Below are 8,119 nucleotides of genomic sequence, written 5' to 3'. Positions count from 1 at the left end.
TCATAGCTGATCACTTCGGTTTGTAGTGTGGGGAGAGCTAGCTCAAATGTCTTACTAAGAATTCTCCAGACTCCATAATGAAGCTGTAATGCCTGAGAAACTGAGCAAGACAGAGATTAGAGACCAATTCAATATTTTATTAAATGGAGAGAGATACTGGGACCAATGGACCCATGGGCTGGATGAGACTATCATCTCAAGGAGTCCAGCACTAAGTATCAAACAGCAAGCTTTTTTATAGGATAACAAGAGCAATGACATAATGGGGGAGGTATCTGGATGACACAATGGAGGGAGGTTACTGATATACTAATGACATCGAAAATGGATATTTTATGCTGTCAAACATTAAGAAGGAATGTCTATAGCCTAAAGATATAAAACGTTTATATCAATCATTTAAGGCCTGGGGTTTTGGGGCAGAGCAACTGAGGTAGACCTTTATCTCATCAAACATTAAGAGGGAAAGGTTATAACCTGAGATAGAATAACCAAATAGGACAATTAGGGAAACTAAGTCAGGACATCAAAAGGGAACTTTGGCACAACAAAGCTAGTAAAGGATTTTACCTTTTTGCCAGAACTGGCGTCTAAGCCAATAGGCAAGTCCTTAAAGTGCAAAATGTCAGCCTTTTATTCCCTGTGCTGAACAGCAAGTTGTACCCTTGATTCCTCATTGGCTGGATGCTACAGAGGTTATAGCCTATTCTGAGTGCCTAATTCCCTCATATGGGGGGGAGGGGGAAAGATTGTTTAAAGGAGAGTACTAGAATTTTTATCCAATCACCACATATGTTCATCTACAATGTCTACTGACGATTAATTTAAAACACTTGTTTTCCTGTAATCAAGGCAGAATTCTGAAGGCCCTACTCATAAAATGTCAACTGATCTTTGATTTGTGAAAGTTCAAAATGATTCTACAATATACACTGTTTGCAAAATGGGAATTTGACACAGGATCATGGGTTCATCCACGAACTACCTCCCAGTTTCTTGGACACTGAGCATTTTCATTGGCTAACCTCTATGACTGGAATTTTCAAAAATGAATAAATGAATAAACAAAGCTAGGGTTTATAGGATAAATAGGAAATAATTTAAAAGGAACAGAACTAGAATTAAGAGGAGTTATGGAAGCTTCCCGTAGAAGGTGGGTTTTTGAGGGGAACAGAATTAGGGGCTTAAAGGTAGCTATCTAGAATAGAAGAGAAAAAAGGAGGGGAAGTAATGATCACTTTATTTGTACATGATAGATTTGCAATTTCATGTACAATAATCTTTTTTTTTTCCTTTTCTACTATGTTAAGGAAATGTTTATTTCTTAAATTCGGAATAAAATAAAATTTTGAAAAATAGAGAGGGGAATCAAAGAAAAGCAGTTTTTCTTGAAACAATGTCGATAAGCTTAAAAGCAGACCACGTTTTATAAATCAGGAATGTCATTTAGTCCAAACTCCTTTTATTTAACAGATGAGGAAATTAAATCTCCCTAAGCTAAAGCAGCCACCTCAGCGCATTCAGGGATCCTTTCACCGCAGCAGCCCGTGACGCTTCACTAAGCAGAGCATAAGTTTCCCCTCCAAGCCCCGGTTGGGCTTGAGGGGGGTGGGGCGCAGGAACAGGGGAAGACGGCGAGGGCACAGAGGTTACCTCAACTTGCCGCTGACGCACTTCCGGCGCGACGGCTCCCCTCCACGCTGCGAAGGGGCTTACAGGGGAGGCGGTTAAGAAGTTTGGGCGCCTTTTCTGGCGGCGGTAGATTTGAAGCTCCGCCCCGGGAGCAGCGCGCAGGGATCCGGGAGCCGCTCACCGGAGCAGGTAGGCCGCCTGAGGCTCCGGGCGCTGCGATAGTAGCGGCAGTGGCTGTGCCCCTGGAAGAGTAGGAGAGAGAGAGGCGAAGGCCCCGGGGGCGGAGCAGTGACGGGCCCAGCCCCCAGTTAACCGTCTTGTTCTCTCCTCCCCTCGCGGGGCTCACTACTCTCTCCCGGACTGACTGACCCCCGGTGGGACGGTGCGGGCACTCCGTGCCCAGCCTCCGAGAGCGGAGTGAAGTGTAGGGGGAAGGAGGAAGGCGGAGCCGCGGGTTGCGGAGGCTTTTTGGAGCTGAAGCGCCAGACCCGGTGGCCCTTCCCCCCCACCCCACCCCCCGCACGCTCCTAGCTCTTCCACTCGCCCGCCTCCCGCCCTGACGCATTTTGCCGCACAGGCTGTAACATGGCGGCGACCGAGTGAGCCCCGGAGAGCCCGGCTGTTTCCGAGCGCTTCCGAGCGGCGGCCAGCGCGGCACAAGAGAGGCGGAGGCCGCTAGCTGCGGGCGGGGCAAGGGCCACGACGTCCTAAGGGAGCACTGGCTCGCAGGGCTGAGGTTTGTTTCCCTTAGTTAGGGGCTGATTAAAGCTCCTCTCCCCGCCCGATCTGCCCTTTTCTGGGCTTGTATCCCCTTCTTCCCTCCCTCTCTCAGAGGCGGCAGCTGCCACATGTGCCCGCTGACTAGGAAGCTGCCCAGCCCTCGGCAGGTTGGGAGTTGGTTGCTTTCTTTTTCCTTCAAGGCTGCTATCTAAATAGTTGGCAGGTTCTCGCACTAATTCGGAGCCGTGCATGTTGCAGGCCCGGTTATCCGTCCGGACACCAATGGTCCTGTGTTGGCCTCCGAAATCCCATTCTTGCTTTAGGCGAGCATGTTCGTTTGCCTCTGAAGAGCTAAGTCAGCTTCTATTGGAAGGAGCGATACTGGTTAGAACCTGTTAGAAAGACTCTTTTGGAAGCCAGATTTTGTGCAGTAATTTTCATCGCTCTCTAGAACTTTCTCAAGTGAAATGATAAGTTCCTTGCAAAGCTAACAACCCAAAATGATTCTTAAAAACTGTTTTGGAAATTTCACAGGTGATACCTTGTTTACCACCACCATCACTACTTAATATCTCGATTAAAAAAAGGGGGGGAAAGCTAAAACTGCATAGCAAAAGAAAGGGACCAATTTACTGCGCTGGTGATTTGGCACAGTATTACATGTTTACTCAATTAGTTATTTAAATTTTTTTCAGATGAAGAGTACAATAAATTTTGTCCAGAGCTCAGAACTTTTGAGACATAAATTACTCTAAATAGTTAAATTTTTCCAACTTATTACTTTATTTTAAAGTAGAACTTTATTTTAAAAAATGTTTGGGGTGACAGTCTTTATGAAATGTATTATATTTCCTGTCCTCTTGGAGAACATACTGATTAGAATTTATTTTTTTTTAATGAGTCATCATTATGATTATCAGTTACACGGAGCTAAGATAGAATGAATGAGACCTTAAGGGTATGATGAGTTATGTTGGCTTGGTCGTTCAGACTGGGAATGACCCTAGACTACTGTATAAAATTCTTAGCCTCTTTTTGCTTATTTGGCTTTCTTTCAAACTCAGCTCAAGTCTTGGCTCTTCAGCAAGAGGCTTTTATCAAATCCGCACAAGTCATTTAAAAGAACTTTGCAGTTTTGCAAAATTAATCCATCTCCCTTGTTTAGTGCCTTCTCTCACTATATGTGTATGTCCATGTGTATACATCTATATGTATATATAGATGTATTTTGAAAATACACATAACATAAACATGTATGTGCATTTCTATAAGTTTAAGGAAAGTTTAAATTATGTATTAATATTTCAGCAGGATTATGTTAATGGGTATAAGGGAGACATTCTAATATTGTTTATTGGTAGCAAAACAAAGATTGTATAGTTAAAATGTTTATTTACATAATATTATGTCTCCATCCCAGAATGTATATATGCTTTTCTAGGACCCTCAACAGTGCTTTTTAGCAGATCCAGCAACTAGTAGGCACTTAATAAATACTTGTTGATTGGCTAGTTTTTATAATTTTCATCCTTTGGCACTTCTCACTGCTGTTAGTATACAGGCATGTAGCAATAACTTCTCTCCTTATTTCCTTTTTAGAATCTGTTTTGGGCTAAGAAACTATGTCAGCAAACATTTGTGTGTTTTTCATTTCCTGTTCTGGCTTTAACTTTACTGATCAAAGGAATGTTTTAAACTTAGTATATGGATTTCAGTAAAATCTGATAATATTTCCTATGATATCTTTGTGGATAGGATAGAAAATCAATTGGATGATAATACAGTTTGTTGGGTGCACTTTGATGATTGAGTGACTACCTCAAAGACTTTGTTTTTTGCTGAAGCAATTGGGGTGACTTGCCCAGGGTCACATAGTCAGGAAGTGTTAAGTGTCTGAGACCAGATTTGAACTCTGGTCCTCCTGACTTCAGGGCTGATCTCTTCTATCCACTGAGCCACCTAGCTGCCCCATCAAAGATGGTTGATGAAATAATGTACATGCTTGCCATCTTTACCCATAAGCCCTTTTTCAATATTTTGTCAGTAACAGGTTAAACTATAGATGATATTAAGCAGGGAGTGATCTAAAATTCAAATTTAATAGGGATCAATATAGTGCACAGTATTTACAATTTTAGAAATTAAATGTATAAGTTTGGGACTGGGCCACAACATTTTATGTGAAAATATTTTTAGTTGTAATTATAAGCCAAATGTGAATTTACAACTAATGAGGCTGCCAAAATGACTGATATTTAGGCAGTATTAATCAGTATATACTATACAGAACAGCATATAGTAAGCATAATCTCACTGTCTTCTAAATTGGTAACTCTTGGGTAATTGTATTCATTTTGGGGTACAAGATTTTTAAGTGAGAAGCTGTTATGTAAATCAAAATGAAGTGATTATAAACCATGTCTGTGAGGAATATCTAAAAGAATAGGATGAAATATACTTGTTCAATTGTCCTTTTCTTTTGCTGGATTTTTTGAATAGTTTACTCTCCTTTTCTATACTGGATTCTTTGAATATTCTCCCGGTCTTCACTTCTTTACTACCACTACTATGGTGCCCTTTTCACTTCATATTAATCCCTTGCAATCTGGATTCCTATCCCTGGACTCTTCTTTTCCTTTCTTCTGCTCCTATGGAAAATTCTTTCTTCAGAATTATAAATGATCTATGAACTATTTATTCTCATAGTCTTTTTCTTATAGTCCTTATTCTCTTTGACTGCAGTTTTTGATAGTTTACCAGGCCATGCTCCTGAATGATTATTCCATCACCAGTTTCTGTGACACTAGCATCCTAGTTGCTGAGGACTCTTCCTTTTTCATTGTTGGGTCATCGTCTATCCATTGCCATGTTAGGATAGGTGTCCTCCAGTGGCCTCTCCTCTCAGTATGATCTTTTGGCTATCAGATCCACTCTTATGGTTTAAAGTATCTTTTCAATTCATTAACATCCAAATCCATATATCCAGATTTAAAACTTTTTTCTAAATTCAAAAAACACATTATCTACCTGCTGGATGTAGATGTCCCTTGAAAATATCAGATATTAAATCTCTAAAGCAGAACTCATCTTTTCCTCTAAACTTTCCTTTTTCTGTTGAAGCTATCCTATAATCATTGAAGTTTGTAGGCTCTTTGATCCTTGATTTTTTTCCCTCTGTCTCAATCATTACCTCCAGTCAATTACTTAGCTGTTCTACTTCTGATTTAGGTCTTTATTAATTTCTATCTGGACTACTGTAATAATGTCACAATTGTTCTCTCTAATTCCAATTTCTCCCTTCTCCAATCCGTCCTCCACATAACAGCCAAAATAATTTTTAAAAAATCATCTGACCATGTCACTTCTCTGTTCAAACATGTGTAATTTTCTTTTGCCTATAAGATAAAAGTCCTTAGCCTGGTCTTCAAGTATCTTTACAATCTAACTCTCACTATTCCAGCTTCATTTCATCATATTTCCTTTATAAACTGTATATTGCCAAATTGGATAGACATCTATTCATTTAGCTCAGTATTCTATATCCTCTTCCTGCATTTTCACACAAGCTATTCATAGTTCTTAGAGCTACTTGTAATCCTCCTTTATCTCCTCTTCTCCACCTCTAAGAATCCTTGTTTTCCTTCAAAGCTCAACTGTGGGGCTATCTTCTACTTTAAGACTTTCTAGGGCTTATCCAACCCTCAGATGTTAATAAATGTTCTTTCTTTTCTTTGATTTGCACTTAATTGTATACCTTAATTGAATCCCCAGTCTTTTAACAGAAATAAATTCCTGTAAAGCAATTACTTGGAATATATGACCAGTGCCTAGATTCATTGCACAAAGAGGTATTTTAATATATGTTTATTGAATTTGTTGAAATGGGCAAGGGAAGATTGTAAATGAAAATTTTGAAACATATAGTTTAAAACCTCTGTGACTGGAGAAGACAGAACTTCAACTATTGTATGGAATTGATGGGGGAGAGGCAAGTTTCAGCAATGTAAGGAGCAGCTTCCTAAAAGATTTGAGATTGTATAAAAATGAAATGAAGTATTATTTGAAGTATTGAATTGACCATCTTTGGTAAAATTCAAGCATCTATTAAGATTTAATATGAGTGGATTCATGTATTAGTTATACAGTAGTCAGAGATGATGGTTTTCCTTTCATTGGAAGTCTTTTTACATAGAAATTGAAGCTACTTTTATAGGTATGTTGTAAGTGAGAATTTAGGGTACAGGTTGAAGATGATGGTTGCTAGAGTTACTTTTCACTCTAAAATTCTCTGAAACTTTGTCATGTGTAATTCTATAAAATTTGTTTTATTTCTAGTCAGAAGTATCCTGAAGAGCCATAAATACTTGAGTTCAAGGCCTGCCTCTAAAACATACCTATGTATATGATATGACTTTGTCTAAATGTTTCAGAAAAGGTGCCATCCTGAATTGGTTGAGGTAATATCCTCACTTGGGAATTGACCTTACCAGTAAAACCATCGATTTCTGTCCCTACCGCTATCCCTGTACTTTGTTATATAAACCATGTACTCCATTGTACCTCTCAGGTTATCTTGAGAGGTTGGAAGGAAGAGGTGGCAGAATTTAACACTTAAGTGTAAAGCCTTCTCAGGTTCCTTATTCCAGTTGGTTACCATGATCATATCTGTAATTTACTCAGCACTAATTCCTTGTTCTGAAATATGTGTGCATGTGCACTTTCACATGGCTGATACTTTTTAAAGAAATGAATTTTTATTATATTTCAACATAATTATTAAAATACTCATGTGTCTATGATCTCAGTGATATGAACAGACCTTTCAGGAATGTATATTTACCATCCTATAGAATTATTGTTAATGTCCTCCCATTATTTATTATGTCATGGAGGATCCACCCAATATATTTTTCATAGCATCTATAGTAGTAGTGGTGGTGGTTATTCAATCATGTCAGACTTTATTTATCATGATTCCATTTGGGGTTTTCTTGACAAAGACACTGGAGTGGTTTGCCATTTCCTTCTCTAACTCATTTCACAGATAAGGAAACTGAGGGAAATAGGGTTAAATAACTTTCTAGTCACACAGCTAGGAAGTGTATGAAAATGGGCCAGGTACAAGTCTTCCTGACTCCAGACCTGCACTCTTATTTATTTGGCCACCTAGCTTTCTGTGTAGTCAAATTCAGAGAAATTGATCCCTTCAGTTTGCATATTGACTTTAGGAAATTACAAATTGTTATCTATTTTGTATTCTATTTTTAAAATTTTTGTTAAATATTTCACTCTTGTTTGCACACTCATTTTTCAGCTAGAATGACTCTGATCCAGAGTATATTAGTTGAGCTGTCTTTGGTTGTCTATTGCTTCATCCACATGACCAGCACATCTTTTCTTTAAAAAAACAAAATAGCTTCTTATTTTCTAAATATATGCAATATATATTTTCAACATTCACTCTTTTTTTTAATGTTTTTTTTTTTTTTTTAAATTTTTTATTTAATAATTACTTTATATTGACAGAATCCATGTCAGGATAATTTTTTTTACAACATTATCCCTTGCACTCATTTCTGTTCCGATTTTTCCCCTCCCTCCCTACACCCCCTCCCCTAGATGGCAAGCAGTTTTATATATGTTAGATATCAACATTCACTCTTGAAAAATCTTGTGTTCCAAATTTTTCTCCCTCCTTCCCTCTCCACTCACTCCCCTCACCCCTAACAGGAAGTAATCCAGTATATGTTAAACAAGTTCGATTCTT

The 8,119-nt window shown here is 38.7% G+C and overlaps 1 protein-coding gene across 2 annotated transcripts in view; it reads left to right on the top strand.

Annotated features, from left to right (window-relative positions):
- Window positions 1-1,722: 1,722 nt before the first annotated feature.
- The window catches only part of PPIG (peptidylprolyl isomerase G), a 70,504-nt gene continuing 64,107 nt past the window's right edge, over window positions 1,723-8,119 (top strand). Inside the window, exon 1 of one of the 2 annotated variants that reach the window (XM_051986205.1) lies at window positions 1,723-1,821. The gene's annotated coding sequence lies outside the window, so the exon portion shown is untranslated. Of the gene's footprint in view, window positions 1,822-2,351; window positions 2,369-8,119 lie in introns of those variants that run through there. The other variant, XM_051986206.1, reaches the window with a different exon arrangement.

This window comes from Antechinus flavipes, chromosome 3, assembly GCF_016432865.1.
Source record: "Antechinus flavipes isolate AdamAnt ecotype Samford, QLD, Australia chromosome 3, AdamAnt_v2, whole genome shotgun sequence".
Taxonomy (NCBI): Eukaryota; Metazoa; Chordata; class Mammalia; order Dasyuromorphia; family Dasyuridae; genus Antechinus; species Antechinus flavipes.
The sequence above is the reverse complement of the archived record's forward strand: the minus strand, read 5'-3'. Positions and strand labels throughout refer to the sequence as shown.